This window comes from Schistocerca americana, chromosome 3, assembly GCF_021461395.2.
Source record: "Schistocerca americana isolate TAMUIC-IGC-003095 chromosome 3, iqSchAmer2.1, whole genome shotgun sequence".
NCBI classification, from domain to species: Eukaryota; Metazoa; Arthropoda; class Insecta; order Orthoptera; family Acrididae; genus Schistocerca; species Schistocerca americana.
Window position 1 is genome coordinate 650,520,675 of NC_060121.1, and position 19,365 is coordinate 650,540,039.

General features: G+C 42.4%; 1 protein-coding gene and 1 non-coding gene across 2 annotated transcripts in view; one reads left to right on the top strand and one right to left on the bottom strand.

Moving 5' to 3' along the window:
* LOC124606275 (spondin-1) overlaps positions 1-19,365 on the bottom strand; it is a 605,207-nt gene that overhangs the window by 499,847 nt on the left and 85,995 nt on the right. The window lies entirely within an intron of this gene.
* LOC124608702 lies at positions 5,795-5,913 on the top strand. Its single transcript, XR_006979305.1, has one exon. It is a non-coding gene; the product is annotated as a U5 spliceosomal RNA (small nuclear RNA).

A 19,365-nucleotide genomic window follows, 5' to 3' on the forward strand; every position in this document is an offset into this window, starting at 1 on the left:
GTAGCGCCTAGAACCGCTCGGCCACTTCGGCCGGCGTAGGTTTGCTTGCTTGCATTCAACTTTCTGGCGGTTACACCGGCTGTTAATGTAGCACCATATCACATTTGCAGTGGATTATCTCGCGCCTACATTAATCTGTGATATCGCAATATTAATCACTTAAATGTGTTACCTAGACAAATTATTCCCGAAATTTCATTTCTCTACATTAATTTTTTGGTGTTGCGATTTTCTTCCATCAGTATAGATCCCACGCTGCTCAATTTGATACTCTATTCAACCATTTCTCACTTTTCGTTTGGCAATCAAATTTCGGAAAAAGTCCCATGAAAAAATTTTAAGAAGTCTTATTTTCGCTCCACCCAAATATTCGACAACATTCATCTACATCTACATCATACTCGGCAAGCCACGTAATGGTGTGTGGCGGAGGGTACTCCAACCCTGTTCCACTCGCTAATAGTGCTTGGGAAGAATGATTGTCGGTAAACCTCTGTACTGGCTCCAATTTCTCGAATTTCTTCCTCGTCGTCAATACGTGAGATGTATGTGGGGGGACTGACTCCTCCTGAAAAGTGTTGTCCCGAAATTTCAGCGGTGATGCACAAGGTCTCTCTTGTACCGTCTGCCAGTGGAGTTTGTTTAGCATCTCCGTAACGCACTCTCGCGAGTTATCTACTTAAAGGTAACTAACCTAAGGGCATCATACACATCCATGCCCGAGGCAGGATTCGAACCTGCGACCGTAGCGGTCGCGCGGACCAGCGCAGGTGGAGGAGCTCTTAAGCCGAGAGGATATTCGGCGAATGGACTGGCTTGACCGTTCCCCCGACTTAAATTCTGTCGATCAAGTGTGGGAAGCGATGGGCAGAAGTATTGCTGCACGTCCACATGCACCAGCGAGCATCCGCGCTGGTGGAGGGATGGAACGCCCCACCACAACAATTTCTTACCAGACATGCTGCCAGCTTGGGAGCACGCTGCAGAGCGTCCATTGCTACCCGTAGTGATCACGCGCCCTGTTATGAACTATATCCCACCTTTTGCAATGTCCAGGGAATCGTCATAAATGGTGCTGACTTCAATGTAATTGTTGTCTTTCAATGACAGTGTCATTTCAAGTTGTCGCATTGTGTATTTCCTTAAGTTACCTCTTGTATTATACTGTACTGTAGCAATTCGTCGCGCTATTCGTCCACGAGACTCAGAGGGCCATAGACACGGGTTCACAGGTAGATACCGTGTTTCTTGACTTCCGCAAGGCGTTCGATACAATTCCCCACAGTCGTTTAATGAACAAAGTAAGAGCATATGGACTATCAGACCAATTGTGTGATTGGATTGAAGAGTTCCTAGATAACATAACGCAGTATGTCATTCTCAATGGAGAGAAGTCCTACGAAGTAAGAGTGATTTCAGGTGTGCCGCAGGGGAGTGACATAGGACCGTTGCTATTCACAATATACATAAATGACCTTGTGGATGACATCGGAAGTTCACTGAGGCTTTTTGCAGATGATGCTGTGGTGTTTCGAGAGGTTGCAACAATGGAAAATTGTACTGAAATGCAGGAGGATCTGCAGCGAATTGACGCATGGTGCAGGGAATGGCAATTGAATCTCAATGCAGACAAGTGTAATGTGCTGCAAATACATAGAAAGAAAGATCCCTTATCATTTAGCTACAAAATAGCAGGTCAGCAACTGGACGCAGTTAATTCCATAAATTACCTGGGAGTACGCATTAGGAGTGATTTAAAATGGAATGATCATATAAAGTTGATCGTCGGTAAAGCAGATGCTAGATTGAGATTCATTGGAAGAATCCTAAGTAAATGCAATCCGAAAACAAAGGAAGTAGGTTACAGTACGTTTGTGCGCCCACTGCTTGAACACTGCTCAGCAGTGTGGGATCCATACCAGATAGGGTTGATAGAAGAGATAGAGAAGATCCAACGGAGAGCAGCGCGCTTCGTTACAGGATCATTTAGTAATCGCGAAAGCGTTACGGAGATGATAGATGAACTCCAGTGGAAGACTCTGCAGGAGAGACGCTCAGTAGCTCGGTACGGGTTTTTGTTAGAGTTTCGAGAACATACCTTCACCGAAGAGTCAAGCAGTACATTGCTCCCTCCTACGTATATCTCGCGAAGAGATCATGAGGATAAAATCAGAGAGATTAGAGCCCACACAGAATCATACCGACAATTCTTCTTTCCACGAACAATACGAGACTGGAATAGAAGGGAGAACCGATAGAGGTACTCAGGGTACCCTCCGCCACACACCGTCAGGTGGCTTGCGGAGTATGGATGTAGATGTAGAATTCTATGTATGGTCAAAGTGTCATTGCAATTTCGTCCTTCCGTTTTGTACACGAGCGCAGTTTGACGCTGCTCTATGGCTGATGCTCTCATATGGTATTAGACTGTCACGTATAAATCTAGACCTAAATTTCTCGATAACGGTGTAAAAAACTGATTGTACTAAATCAGCATGTGTAACATCTAAGTATGTGCTACAGTAGTGCGAGAAACTGCTAAAATCTTTGGGTGTTTACCACAGTCTTCATTGTTTTTCTCACGAGTGCAAACCATGAGGCTCGGCAACCGTAGTCGGATCGAAACGTGGTGGTACGCCATAAAAAGCAGGTGTCTTTACTCAGTTGAATGTGAGAATAAATGTGGAAAATATGCAGCAGAACCTCACCATTTTGGTGTTACACAAGATACGCTGTTTTGGAAGCCGCACGTCTTCTACTGAGATCGAGTTTGTCAATTTTATTTTCACTACACTTCTAAATACTGCATCAGCGCTACAAATACCATTTTATTCCTTCAGGCTTCACGATTCCAACTGCAGCCTTTCACTGTCGAGCCTGCTTTTATAACACCTATTTTATGACCTTTCAGGAGTTACCGCAGCGAGGAATTTCATTATGTTAATTACATCCGTATTTCTCAACTTCCCACGAATGCGGCGAGAAATCGGCTTTTGTACCCGAATCTCATTACATTAACTGCAGACCGTCGCCATGTTCATTTTTCGAAGAAGCGAAGGAAGTTCAGAAGTGAAGTAAATAGTCGTCAGACATCGTGCATTCAGCACGATTGTTTCCCGTATCACTCAAACTACTTTAAATTTATTACAGTGTTAACAAAAATTAGGGTATTGTATACGAGGGTATCTAAAGTAATAAACATCCGAGAACAGCAGCGTACCATCGGAATTTTGTAACACAAAAAGGGTAATTTGTACGACGTCATAAATCAACAGTTTCAGTATTACGATGGCCTCTGCATTCTTTTAGGGAGACCACAGCGCCAACAGCAGCTCAGTCTCAAAAAGTGCGACAAGCCTTCCATCGATAATCTATGTCAATTAATATTAAAAGGAACAATTGTATATCCGTGAATTAAATAACAGGTTCATGTTCACAGGACTGTCGTCCAAATAAATAGCTGACGTAGAAGTAAATACAATTTGTTTCAGAGTAGCTTACAAGCAAGACAGCATTGGCATTGCGAGACCTGAGATTCTCACGACGTATGCAATGTTCAAATAACTTACGGGAATGATTTGTGACTCTACCGCGTCTCTAGTTTTACTAGACGCGGCAGGGAGACGTTTTATTTTTTAGGTGTAGGATTACTGAACATGAGTTACGCTAAGATAGCGATAAGGATGAGATCCGTTACCAACCGGAATACAACAAATCAAAATGCGACAATTCACGACGTTCTTTCCGATTTTGCTGAAACGCTTCCCGATACGTCTCAATAAACTTCGCACGCGACCAATGACTAACCAAGAACTGGTCGGTGTAGTCGAACTTCTTCGTACGTTTCGCCCACCTACGTAATCGAACCTTAAAAGACATGGCGGAATCATTACAATTTGTAAAAGGTTTAGCCTCGTACTTTGTAATATATATTAATGTTGACTTCCTACTCTTACATGATTGAACTTTGGAGATTTTTTAGAGCCTCAATTGATATCAATAAAGCCCTTCTCATGCACACAGTCGTAGAGCATTCTAGAAAATTGCCTCTTGGTTAAGGAGGCGCCCTTATCACGGTAGAATCAATAGGTTACATATGGGTCGGTGGACCGGTCTGGCGATACGTGACATTGTTGCGTGTGATGTATTGGGTTCGTATTATATTAACACTGTGTTTCATTTTTTTAAGGTCTATAACTGATCTAGGTCCACTACCTCCACTACCTCCAGGACGGAATTTTTCTCGCTGAGGCCGTCCATATATTTTACCGGATGTGGCAGGCACATCTACCAAACCGAATATAAGGTAACACAAACACACACAAACTCATCGTAAACACTAGCGACATCACACAACCAAAGATGGCCGACGTCAGAAGTTATCGATAGTATGTGTGTGTTATCTTTCCGGGATTGCTCTGTAAACTGAGGTTTTAATGTCCCTTGTACAGTACTTACTTTCTGTCGTTTTAGCTTGAAAATGACAGGATGTGTATCCTTTGAAATATCGGCGGTTGTCGAAGAAGTCTCCCGGCTGCATTCCCGTAAAACATTTTGAGCATTGGCACTTCTGTCCATCTGGCTACCTGGACTGGAATTTCTACCGACTTCCCCCCGAATACTAGTTCACTGCCTTAAACACGGCGCTCCCTCGCTCGGTAGTTGTGTAAAAGCGGAGCTTTCTAGATAGTAAGCGTTGTTGCTTTTCCCTTAGTTTGTCTTCTTTATGGACATATCCTCGTCGGCAGGACCAGTTCCAGAACATTTTTACACATTTCGAGCCCTCCGTCTTGTTCCTTTCCCTTCGCAAACTTTCTTTCATGTCAATTTTTGTCACTAATTGTGAAGCGCACTGTATACAAATCTTGGGTGCTCCTTTATCCTTGGCGTCCCAAGCTACCAGTTTTGCTACGTCCCGTATAGAAATCTCACTGCTCTGGCGCCTCTCTCAGCTTGGCCATCGGAGCGGCGGTTTGTGCTCCTTGAGCCTTTAAACTGGCCCTGCTGGTCCGTGACTACTACTGCGCACACAGGACGCACGATATACACACTACTGGGGTCGCACACACATTTGTACCTCAGTTACGACAGTCCAGCTGATTGGGACAGCAGCGCGTCAAGTGGCCATTAAGTCACACTACTGAACACAATATGTGATGAAAGTGAAGAGTATAATTTGTATCGATTTTTAGAAAGATTCTTACAAATGAGAGCGTATGTTGCGCAATAAATTACAGCAATATCAAAAAGAAGACAACACATTCGTCATTCTCTAGGTTTACCAAAAAGATGCACTGAAGAGCTGCAGAAACTGATAGAACTGCCTAATACCGTGTAGGGCCCCGCGAGCACGCAGAAGTGCCTCAACACGACGTGCCATGGACTCGAGTAATGTCTGAAGTAGTCCTGGACACCATGAATCCTGCAGGACTGTCCACAAATCCGTAAGAGTACGAGGGGGCAGCGATCTCTTCTGAACAACACGTTGCGAGGCATCCCAGATAAGCTCGATAGTGTTCATGTCTGGGGAGTTTGGTGGCCAGCGGACGTGCGTAAACTCAGAAGGGTCCCAAAGTCGTTAAAGCTAACCGGCTGATGACCGTCTTCAGTGCGGATGCACACGAATTGCCTTAACTCTTACGGGACTCGGTGGATTGTCTGCCGCAAATAATGGGTATAATGGCAGGGGCACTACGAACGTAGTGTGTGGACTATAAGTTGAGAATGTGGGTCTCACGGGGAGCGTGCCAGCGATAAATCCCTGCAGTTGCACTTTCCACTGTGCCCTCGATGGCAACTCTGGGTTCCCTTCAAAACGAATAAATGTTTCGCCTTGTACTAAAGATTTCCATGGAGGGGAGCATTAAATGAGTCTGTAACGTATTTTCGTAGTGCTCGGCTCTTGATGAGCAACAATCACAAGTAAAACGTAATGTAAGTAATAACGTGTGTAAGTAGCAAGAGGTAGATCGTGTTTTGAGAATGAAGGCGTGGAGTAACGGAACACGTTGGATCAAGTAGATGTTTTTTTTTAATTTGAGATTGTAATTAAAAAAAGGCTCAGATAGATAGAGCGTCTGCCATGTAAGCAGGTGATCCCGTGTTCGAGTCCCGCTCGGGGCACCCATTTTCAACTGTCCCCGTTGACGTATTTCAACGCCTGTCAGAAGCTAATGGTAAAGATTTAATTGTAACTGCAAAACGTGAAATGGTCTGCGCATTCTTGGTACTCGTGGAAGTACATGTATCTGCTTATGTTGCATGAGATACTGTTTACATTCTCTTTTCTTGTCGGGTAAGATGCAATTAGCTTATTTCATTATATTTATTTTACGGTAATAAAAGTATCTTGATATTTTACTCCCACTTGAGCAGCAAAAATAGTCTGTTTCGTAAATTATAAAGAAAGAGAATGAAAAATATACATGATGTGGCTTCTCGTCGCTAGACGCTCTAGCGTCGCAAAACTGACAGTGTCGAAATGAAAACAGAGACAGCACTACGCTGTAGGTAATCGAAGTCTGATGTTCACAGACTGGGCATATGCCCCGATTTCAACGCATTTGGACTGACATTTAGGTATCGTAAGTGGTAGAGAGCCAGAACGTTAAATGGGATAACAAACCAGAAGAAATTACTCTGCAACGAGAAATTGGAGACCGTAAGTTCCTGCTATCAAAACATTCAGCCAACACCATCTATCAATACAAAGTTTTTCAGTAGGATTCGCACTCACTTTGTAAGCGGCGTGTAGACTACTTCCTCTTTTTTTTTCGTTTTTGTGCCATCAGTCTTCTGGCTGGTTTGATGGGGCCCGTCACTACTTCTTCACCAACGTCAACCTCTTCTTCTTCGTCTCAGAGTAGCACCTACACCCAACGTCATCAATAATTTATTCAGTGTTTTGGAATATCTGTCATTCACTAAAATTTTTGCACTGTACTATTCTCTGTCATGGAAGTTATTACTTCATTCCCCTGTCATCCAGACCTTTCTTCTAGTTACAAGTTTTCACATGCTCAGTTTACAAGATTCCTTGCCGTGGAGATTCTATAAAGAACCTCGTTTCTTACATATTTCGTATCTCACATCTGTCCTCTTGATTTTCAGCATTAGCCTGCAGCATCATATCTCAGACGTTTCGATTATCTTCTTTTCTGGTTTTCCGCAATCCATGAGTCACTTCTGTGCAATGCTGCGCTCTCAGCAATTTTTTTCTCAAATCAAGACCAAGTTTGACACTAGTAGGCGAGGACTACTCCCTCCGTCTGTGCTAGTCTGTTTCTTATATGCTCTTTCCTTCCTTCATCGACTGCCTGCACTACGCTTGTCCGCCTTCTTCTGAAGTATTTCAGCGCTGTGTGGGATCCGTGATAGATATAACTGACGGAGGATATCGAAAAAATTTAAAGAAGCGCAACTCGTTTGTATTATTGCGAAATAGGGGAGAGACTATCACGGATATGATACGTGAATTGGTACGGAAACCTTTAAAACAAAGGGGTTTTTCGTTGCTGCGAGATCAAAAATGGTTCAAATGGCTCTGAGCACTATGGGACTTAACTTCTGAGGTCATCAGTCCCCTAGAACTCAGAACTACTTAAACCTAACTAACCTAAGGACATCACACACATCCATGCCCGAGGCAGGATTCGAACCTGCGATCGTAGCGGTCACGCGGTTCCAGACTGAAGTGCCTAGAACCGCTCGGCCACCTCGGCCGGCTGCTGCGAGATCTTTTCACGATTCAGTCATCAGATTTCTCCTCTGAATGCGAAAATGTTTTGTTGCGCCCACCTACACAAGGAAGAAATGATCATCGTAATAAAGTAAGATATATCATAACTTGCACAAAGAGGTTTAAGTGTTCGCGCTGTTCGAGATTGGAACGGTAGGGAAATACCCTGAAGGTGGTTCGATGACCCCTCTGACATGCACTTAATTGTGAACTGCTGAACAGTGATGGTGATGTAAATGCAGACGTCATGCGAAACTTTGCTTTCAAAGTAGCACGGTTACTCCCTGTTCTGCATGGACCACAATTCTGATGGTACGATGGTCGCTAATCTCATTTCTGACACTTCGCAATACTTTTTTTTGGGCTTATTCTCAATCCATATCACGTGCGTAGCAGACTGTCCATTCCACTCAACAAGCCATGTTATTCTTCCTCATTTTCACAGAGGATAGAATTTGATCGGCGAATCCTGACATATCATCTGATCCTAGTCAATGTTCGCTTTATTTCCCTCATTCATTTACGATGCACGTGTAGTTCGTTTAAAGTACACCTTAACAGTATAACAAGTATATCCGTCTACACTGAATTGCCTGTTAGTGTCTACCACAACTAAAGCAATATTTGTAGTAAATAGTTAAGAAGATATTTCATAACGATTCGAAAGTTTCACTTAACTTGTAGCTGGCGTTAGTGTCCGGAAATTACAATATATGCGTAAAGTTGTTAGAATAAAAATAAGTCCATGGTTTTTCCAACAGAATAGTTTGAAATTTTTGTAGTTACTTTTCATACATCTGCCATTTATTTCCACTTCTTGTTTTTCAGCAAACATAAACAAAGTCACAAGCACTCTTTACATCCAGTTAGTTCACAATCTTGTTTCGAGACATAATGCATCGTTGTTCATTCATAACTAGCGAAGAGGTTTCGGAATACAAGAAGTCAACTAACTGACAATTTTGGCGCCATCTCTACCGGGTATTTTAATTATGCTTCGTTCCAGAAGCTTCTAGAACAACCAGTGACTCAAATTAATAGTTCGTATATTTCCTTTCTTTAATACCTGACATAATTCGAAAATAATCACTGTTTAATACAAATAGAAAATATTTGCAGTTAGTATCAAAGTAAAAGGTATTTATGTAACATAATATCGATTGGTCGATTGATAAGTTAACAAATAACTGTTGGCATCTCTGATGAATGATGTTAAAATGATCGCACAAAACAGAAATAAAAATGAGGTTGTGATTTACAACTTATTTGTGACAATTATAAGAAAATTAATAAGCCAAAGCGTTATCCGAGTGTAAACAGGCTTCGCAAATGTCCAAAAACATGAATCAGGTTTTCCACAACTGAGAACAAAGGCAAACACCTTTAAAAGCCAAGTGGTTTCGCTATGTTCCGAAATTACGGGAATTTCCATAAGGTCCTGGCTTATGATAGTCGCAAGCACAAGATAAGGCTCAAATGGCTCTAAGGACTATGGGACTTAACATTTGAGGTTATCAGTCCCCTAGACTTAGAACTACTTAAACCTAACTAACCTAAGGACACCACACACATCCATGCCCGAGGCAGGATTCGAACCTACGACCTTAACAGGTGCGCGGTTCCGGAGTGAAGCGCCTAGCACAATATAAGGGGGTTTGGGGCACTGTAGATGCGTAAACATAATATTTTTTCCGTTTTATCGACATCTATATCTGCACTCTGCAAACCACAATGAAACATATGGCAGAGGGTTACTTCCGATTGTACTCTTCATTAGGGATTCACTCTCTTCCATTCGCATGTGGAACACGGAATGGTCGACTGCTTAAATGCATTTCTGCATGATATGATTAATATCTTATCCTCAAGATAGGTAGAGCGCTGGGGGTCATAGTATGGTGGTAGATTCCTCTCTTAAAGTTTGTTCTTGAAACTTCGTACACAGGTTTTCGCGTGATAGAATGCATCTATATTCAAGCGCCTGTCGGTTCAGGATCTTATATATCTCCACACTTGAGCAGTATGCTAACAAGGGTCCCACGAGTATTTTGAACAATCACCTTTGTAGACTGACTGCTCTTTCCTATTGTCCTACTAGTGAACTGAAGTATGTCACCTCCTTTACCTACGACTGTGAACATTTTATTTCATATCCCTGCAAATCGGTATACCCCCGTACTTGTACGAATTGATCTGTTCCAATTATGACCCACTGATATTGCTGTCAATGGACACTTCGTATTTTCGTTCTATGAAGAAAATAATTTTACATTCATGAAAATTTAAAGTAACCTACTGCGACGAGGCAAAAAATACAATATCTTTTCGAGTAAACTACATAAATATTGGAATAGGTGGTGAGAGGAGGGTGATGCGTGGCAGTCTAGCGGAACGAGCCGTGATTGTGCTTGTCCTTTGCCAGTACTGAGCTAATGTATACACGCTACGGCTGTTTGCAAGCGCAAGCAGTCCCACTGTTCTATGTGTCCGTATTACAAGCGGCGAACTGACGTAATAATTCACACACTCTATCCGGGCTAGACTTGTTGCGCCTACTGTGCAGCGACGGAGGCGGGATTTATGCCGGCAGCGCGGCTGTCGCAGACGGGCCTGCCGCCACGCCGCATACCAGGGACCCCGTCTATTTCAGTCGCACGCAGCCCTATGACGGCCACAGTATGCAGTTCTGCTCCCAGGCACAGCAAACATCCGCCGCCGCTAATCTGCTCCACGGAGTCCCCTAACCAGATTTCCAGGCAAACATGTTACATTTTTGTATTACTTGTACAGGCTCTGCTGAAGATGTGTTGATATATCTTTGTCCAGCAACAGATTTTTACGACCTGTGGAAGACTTCCCGGGTCCTTATGTTTCCCAAACTTGCGAAACCCGCTTCCGACACCTCCTCCTATCGCCCTATCAGTCTCACGTCGATCTTCAGCAGGGTCCTGGAGTCCATCTTTACCCACCGCATTCAACGCCACCTCCATCAGCACCGCCTCCTTCCCTTGACCCAATGTCGCTTCCGACCTTCCTTCTCTGCTGATGATCTCCTCCACCTGACACACCTCCTTTCCGCTCACCTCAATTCCCGCCCCTCCTATGTTACCATCCACAACTCCAATTCTTACACCTTCTATCCCTCTGCAGGCGTGCCCCAAGGCTCTGTCCTTTCCCCTCTCCTCTACCTCTTATACACGGCGGACATGCCACAGCCCCCACCACCCATCCATCTCCTGCAGTATGCCGATGACACCGCCTTCCCCGCTCTTGTCCCCTCTCTCCAACGTTCCCAGCGCCTCCTCCATTCCCACCTTGACCTGTTCACCGCATGGTGTGACCAATGGCTCCTTAAGATCAATCCCTCCAAGACTCAGGCAATCATCGTAGGCCACACCAACCCCTCCTTCCGCCACCTAGAGCTCTACCTTACCATCTATGGCCGCCCCATTGCCCTCACTCCCACCCTCAAGTACCTTGGCATCACCCTCGACCTCCGCCTTTCCTAGACCCCCCATCTCTTCACAGTCCAAGCCAAGACACGTAACGGTCTCTGTCTCCTCAAACTCCTCTCTGGTTGAACATGTGGATTAGACCCTTCCACTATCTACATACCTATAAGTCCCTGATCCGCCCAATCCTATGTTATGCCCACCCCACTTGGACCTCTGCCCCCCCCCCACCTACTACAAATCCCCCCAAATCCTTGAGTGCCATGCACTCCGCCTCACTTATAGCATTCGTCTCCCGGCCCCCACGCGGATCCTTTATGATCTGATTCCCTTCCCCCATCTCCTCCTGTTCCTAGAACAAATACAGATCTTATATGTCTTCCGCAAACTGTATCCCCCATCCTTTGGTTGGCTCCATCCTCTCCAAACCTAGCCCACTGCCGCGCATGTACCACAGGGTCCCGCCTGGTCCCCATCTCCATACACTCCATACCCTTGCCCAAGTGGCTTCTGCGAACTCCCCCTCCCGGATGATGTCCTCGTGCCTTCCATCTACCGCTCCAACCAGATCTAATCCCTCCTCCTTCCCCCCACCCTCCTCAGGGCTCCCTCTCTCCCTCCCTCTCCCCCTTCCTTTCTTCCTCCTTTTCCCCTGCCAAACACATTCTCTCTCCTTTTCAGCGCCCCCCCCCTCCCGCGCTTCTAGCTCCTTTCCTGCACCCCTCCACTGCCCCCTCCTACCCCCATCCTGGATTTCCCCCTACCAAGTCTCATCCCTCCCTTTTCTTCCCCCCTCCTCCCTTCTCCTGGTGGTAGGTCCACTTCGTTGCAGTGATTTTTAACATTTTCATTGTGGTGTCAATGTTACTCCAGTGCCGTGTGCAGTGCTACATTCCACCAGCACCAACAGTGTCGCCAGCATCATTCGTTTGTGTTCCCACTGGTGTTTCTTTGTTTTTTGTGTCAACCCACAGTGTTCATTCTTCGCATGTCTCGTCTATGTTGTTTTTAGATCTACAGTTTATACTCATCTATTTTTTGTTCTTGTTTTTTTTCATCACTTTGTACCATTCTCTGTTATGTGTTCTTTTCTCACGTGCCTATGAGGTTTTTGTAAATGTCTTGGCTGAAGAGCGGCGTATTGTGCCGCTGCCAGCCCGCCCCATTTTGGGGCGTGACATAACAATGAAGAAAAAACGTCTGACTGTTACTGAAATTAAAACAATGCCACAAGCTGAGTAAATCACAGGTTCCTCTGTCCGAGATAAAGCTCTCGCCATGCGATGGAAGGAGGGAGTGCAGAGAATTGGTAATTCACAGCACAGTTCAATTCCCATCTTGCATAGCACACGACGCCAGTGCAGTTCTTGTAATCCTGCCACTGCCGTGGAGGAACGTGTCTGTTAGTTTTCGGATGCACTGCCACGCCAAGGTGAGATGTGGGACAGTGAAGGACAGTCTGGTGACCGGAACTGTAGTGGCAACAACATCTTGGAGACAGAGCCTGGGAGCTGCAGACAACTCAGTGGATCATGGACAGCACGCCGGACGAGATTGATGGTGTATCGATGAGGCTTCGCCGGACAGTCGCCAGCGTCAGTGCGACTCTGTGTTCATGAAGGATGGGGCGGCCGTTGTTGCCTACGAATGTACAGTGTCAGTGGAGCAGAGAATTTCAGAACAGCCAGCAAAGAAGGTCACTTCTAGCAACTCGGAGTAGGAGAGCGGTCTAATGGATAGGCGAAGTGGGGAAGCGTGGAGCAGGGCAACAAGGCAGCCTGGTGGCTTCTTCTCGACATGGAGCATCGTTCGAGCTGGAACACTGTGGGCAGGTCCAGGGAAAACTGCACAGCCAGGAGTAAAGGGTTGCTTGTTTGTGGGGTGTTTAAGATTACGACAATTAGAGGAGTGCACCTGGTATGACCAGTGCGATCTTGTAGTGCAGATGGCCATGTCAGTTCTGGCCTACTTAAGACACCAAGTGATTATGTTTGTGAAACAAAACGAGGCCGCTGTTGGACGTGGTGTACTTACTTGGAAAGGCTCTATTTGGTTGAGCTGTCTTCACTGAGAATTTTTTTTCTATCTTTGTATTTGGCTTTCATTGTTTTACTGTCCGTATCTACCGCATCTAGCACCGTGTACCTATGTTTGGTGCTTTATTATTGATTTTTGCTTTGGTTGGGTTTGTTTTAGGATTGAGTTCTGGGATAAGAACCTTTATTGGGTAGTTTCGTATTTTCCTTTCACTGTGTATTGCTATTTGTGATACGTTAATTCATTCACCCCTTTTTTGTAAGGTAGGATAAATTCAGAACAGCTGATTAATCGAGTCCATATTACATATCCAGGTGTATTTATTTTTAGTATGTTAATCTGTGCCCCTTTATTGTAAAGTTGGCTGGATCCAGAAGGCAACTTATTGAAACCTCAGTTATATTTATTAGGTAATAAGTTGCTTTTTCATAAACCAGGTACTGATTTTATCTATTTGTTTGTTCTTGTATATGTGCTCTGAGTTCTGTATGTTGTTCACTGAATTTATTTACGTTGTGGCGAGAGTTTATGTCCGCACTACCCTAGGCCACTTTTCACTCCCACCGTTTGGTGCGCCACAATAAGTACACTTCACAGCTCAACTACTGGAAATATTTCTTTGGTACCATACCCCATATATTTCAAAAGATATGAAGAACTGCTTAGATATAACTAAGAACAATATTTTTGTGTAATGACCGTTAAAAATTTTCGTTATAAATACCGGTAATATCTACAAATAAAGGATTATGATCACAAGTCTACGTTAAAAGCTGTGCTGTCACTGCGTAAATCAGTCCAGAAGATTTCAGCTCCTTTTCCTTTCAGTTCCTGATAATAGTGTATGTAAGTAGTGAAAACCGGAAGATGAGAAAACGGAAGTAGAAAGTTTTCTTTGTAGTATAATCATGTTTACGCTGTGCTGCAGTGCATTTGCATCACGTGAAGAAAAACCCATTTACAAATGCGAGTCCAGCATTCTTGCCATTGTGTCGCGTTGCTCAGTGCCTCAAGTCGAGAAAGATGAAATTTCCAATTCAATCAGAGAAATACAGCCTTTTCTGCAATGACTCACAGCCGGTCAAATTTCCAGGGGTGAAAGTATAATACTTCGTTTTGGTAACATGACTCGAACATCAACTGACCCGAGATTGTATTAAATTGTTTTGTTGCGAGCCTTGTTACGGCATAGAAAACTACTTAGAGACAATGGTTGACATTTCAGTTCATATTTCCCTTAGAATACGCTTTTTTTCACTCATCGAACCAAGATGTTTACATAATTTCCGGATTTATAGCCATAAACAAATTTTAAATTTTCGGCATTGTTCCTGCTAATTTTATACAGTTTTTCACCTCCATGTTTCATTTCACACTAACAATGGAGTCCTTAAAGTTCCATAATATTCAGCTATCAATTGGATGAATGTCTCATGTTTTGTTCTCTTGACATTATCATAAAATTTTGATTTGTCTTTTCTAGTTATTATGCGAATTCCTATGTACCGTTAGTTCTTTGATCGTTAATGCAAACTGATCGTCTATGAAGTTCGATCGCAGAAGTTTTCGTATTAGTTTGTTTTTCGCTGGTTCGAATGTTTTCTGATATGTTTAATGGCAGGAATGAGTATTTCGGACGCATGGAGGCATTCTAGTTTAGTGATGAAGTTGTGATGTAGTAGATACCATTTTATTGTAAAATATTGTTAGATGGTTAGTTCCATAGCTTTGATGAATTTAGATTTTAAAATGGTTCAAATGGCTCTGAGCACTATGGGACTTAACATCTGAGGTCATCAGTCCCCTAGACTTAGAACTACTTATACCTAACTAACCTAAGGACAGCACACACATCCATGCCCGAGGCAGGATTCGAACCTGCGACTGTAGCAGCAGCGCGGCTCCACACTGAAGCGTCTGGAACCGCTCCGCGACAAAGTCTGGCGATGTATTTAGAAATTACTTTTGTACGGTCGTAATGTCTTTTACAAATTCTCTTTAGTAAGCGATCGATTTCGGTCAAGGGACATTTTCCAGTACAGCTTTAAGTTAACAGAAGAAGTTACTTCGGAATACAATGACGTTGAAAAAGGAGCACAACATCAAAAATCAGACTGGGTACTGTGTAGGGTATAAACATGAATTTATGTTACACAATACAAACCGATCAGTAGGCGAATTTAGGAAATTTTAGAGACCTACATCTGCAGATTGGCAATACACACATCATACCGCACAGGGGGGAGCCCATAAGCAAACACGATACGACACCTAGCGTAACCTATCTCAGTAGCTGAGTATGTTGAGACGACAGTCGTGATCAGTAGAGGACCCGGGCCAGCATTTCGTGTGTGACTGTGAGGGTCAACGCGAGTGAGTGAGTGAGTTTGACAAAGTTTTTAGCCCTTTTATCGACATTAATTTCTCTTAACGTTTGTAAGGGCGCTGAGCGCCAGCACATCCTAAACACACACACACACACACACACACACACGCACACACACAGCATTTCGTGGTTGACCACTGATCTTTAGTTTGGGTTGATCGCAAAACAAACACAGCAGTTCATGACAATTGCATTTAGCAGTTTGAACTCTGGTTTTTTTCTGTATCAGTAACACAATGTTCCTGTCCACAGCAGTAAATAACACTTTATAATGATCTGAAGAAAAGCAGCTGGATTTACAGGAATGGTCTTCTCAGAGCCCCAACTTGAACGCCATCAAATTTTTTTGTTAGAAAGTATAAAATTATTCGAGCGCACAGCAGATAACCTCTAAACACAGTATTCATCATTTTTCACGAGGAATGGAAACAATTCTAACGTTCAGTGTATCAGATATTATAGGGAACCTAACCCCTAACGACTATACGTTCTGATGATTTCGAAATGAGCTACTATATCAATTATAGGGATGTCTTTTGAACCTAATATAATTGATTTTTATGGACTTTTAGACTTTGGAATAATTGCTCGCCGACAGTAGAGCCTTTACATTACAATAACTCCTTTTGCCTATTAATCAGCTAACTTGGAACACTAACATATATTTTTGCACTATACTGGAACAATCCTTCCTTAATTCCCTAGGTAAGCTGACTAGTATTTTTTTCATGTAGAAATAGTGATCTGCTGTATTCAACCTGCACCAAGACGTATCATGAACTTTTTCCTGATTCCACAATTGTTTCCTCTATTGTAGTTACTACAGCTCTCTAGTCTAGTATTAAGGAAAACTGTGTTAATAGTCAGTACTGTATGCCACGAATAATCTGCAAACAAGGTTGGTAGATCATGGGATCCGCATTATCTGCAGCTCTGGATGAAAAACTATAAACGTGTTAATGAATAGCCGCTGTACATTCGTACTAAGGTTTTGAGGAGTACACGTGGTGGAAAGGCGAGTCATCGCGTATGTTTCCCACAGGTGCAAATGTGTAGCAGGAGTTTCATGACCTAGAGGTAGTTTAGAGTGACGAAACACTGACTTGAATGACATTCCTTCGAAACGAAACCAAATGACTACATAACACTAATACTTGTTCCATAAATCATGAATACGACATTTCGTAATGATGTGTAACATATCATTTGAACATAATTTTTCTTTATACAATATAATTTCTTTTCTTTTTTACAATTACTACTTCAAATTTAAAAGTTCATATATTGAGTAGAAGGGGTTGTCATTCAGATATTCTTTTAATTTGTTTTTAAATGCTGGTTGGCTATCAGTCAGACTTTTAATGCTATTTGGTAAATGACCAAGGATTTTTGTGGCAGCTTAATTCGCCCCTTTCGGTGTCAGTCAGGTTTAACCTGGAATAGTGAAGATCATCCTTTCTTCTGGTGTTGTAGCTATGCACTGTGCTATTATTTTTGAATTGGGATGGGATATTAATAACAAATTTCATAAATGAATATACGTATTGCGAAGTTATTGTGAATATCCCGAGTTCCTTAAATAAATGTCTGCAAAGGGATCTTGGGTGGACTCCAGCTATTATTCCACTTTTGTGCGATGAATTACCCCCAAAAAATGGTGCCATATGAAAGCAGTGAATGAAAATAGACACAGTAGGCTAATTTACTGATATGTTTATGACCAAAATTTGCAATAACCCTAACAGCATAAATAGCTGATCCTAAATGTTTCAATGTGTTCCTTACAGTTCAATTTCTCACCAATGAAAACATCTAGAAACTTTGAATATTCTGCTTTAGCAACAGTCTGTATTTATCAATGGTATTGTGTCATTTACTTTACATAAATGTATTTGGCTCTGAGCACTATGGAACTCAATTGCTGAGGTCATTAGTCCCCTAGAACTTAGAACTAGTTAAACCTAACTAACCTAAGGACATCACAAACATCCATGCCCGAGGCAGGATTCGAACCTGCTACCGTAGCGGTCTTGCGGTTCCAGACTGCAGCGCCTTTAACCGCACGGCCACTTCGGCCGGGCCCATAAATGTATTTCTGTGGTTTCTCAAAATTTAGTGAATGTCCATATGCAAAGAACCAGCTAATAATTTTCTGAAAGACATTTTTTACAATTTCGTCAGCTAATTCTTGTTTGTTGGGTGTGATTACCATACTTGTATCATCAGCTAAAGAACTAGCTTTGCATATTCATGAATATAGAGTGGCAAGTCACTGATATATGTTAAGAACAATAAGGAGCCCAAAACTGAACACTGAGGGACACCATCCGTGATACCTCCCCAGTTAGAGGACTCTGCTGATATTTGCAAACTATGTGTATTGCTAATTTCAACCTTCTGCATTCTTCCAGTGAAATATGAATTAAACCATTTGTGCACTGTCCCACTCATACAACAATAGTTAAGCTTATTTAGAAGATTTTCGTGATTCATACAGTCAAAACCCTTTGAGAGGTGACAAAGAATCCCAATGGGAGGTGTTTGGTTATTCAGGGCATGTAATTTGGAACCAGTGAAAGCGTATATAGCTTTTTCTGTTGAAAAGCTTTTCCAAAACAAAACTGACATTTGTTAGTATGTACTTCATTTTTACACATATTTGAAACTACCCTTTAATACATTACTTTCTCGAGAATTTTGGATAAAGCTGCCAGAAGTGAGATTGGGTGATAGCTGTGAGCATCAGATCCATCCTACTTCTTACGCAATGGTTTAACAATAGCGTATTTCAGTCTGTCTGGATAGTGACCTGTTTCATGTGGCTGAGAATCTTATTTATCTGTTGGGAACAGGGTTTTAGTATTCTGTCGGAAATGCCATGAGTTCCAAGGGAGCTTTTCTTTTGAGTGAATTTATTATTTTCCGAATTTGAGTAGGAGAGGTGGGTTGAATTTAAGTTTTATCAAATTGCATAAGTATTGTCTCTTTCACATATAGCTTTGCATTTTCTAACGAACTGCGGATCATATTTTTTCTACATCGCTTAAAACGATTATTAAAAATAGTTTCTACTTCTGACTTTTTGTTAACAAACTTTTCAGTGAGTTTGATAGAAATACAGTCTTCCTGTGCTCTCAGTTGCCCTGTTTCCCTTTTAAGGATGTTCCATATTTTTTTAATTTTATTACCAGAAATGCTAACTTAGTCATAATGCACATACTTCTCGGCTTTTTAATAATTTTTCTTAATAGAGTGCAGTAGTTTTTGTAATGTTTGACTGTTTCTGGATCATTACTCCATCTAGCTATGAGATACATTTCCATCTTCTGTTTACAAGATGCTTTTATCCCTTTAGTAAGTCATGGCTTTTCGGATGGTTTCTTTCAATTATATTTCACTGTTTTCTAAGGGAAACTGTCTTCAAATAATGCTCACAAAGGTAGCATGTAATAGGTTAAATTTTAAATTAGAGTCCGATTCCCCGTACACCTTATCCTAGTCAAACTTTTGTTAAGCTTTCCCTAAAATTTGCAGTTGTAAAACCATTATCTGGAGCACTATTTTGGAGAACTATTTTGCGTTACTGGGTGGAATTATTTGATGTACTCTAACTGGCTGTAAATCATGATCAGAAAGACCATTCTTAACGGTAAAAGCTTTTATTTTATAAAATTTATCTTGCTCTTTAAAAAATTTTCTATCAGTGTGCTGCTTTCATGTACTGTCCGAGTAGTCGAATTGAAAGAACCAAG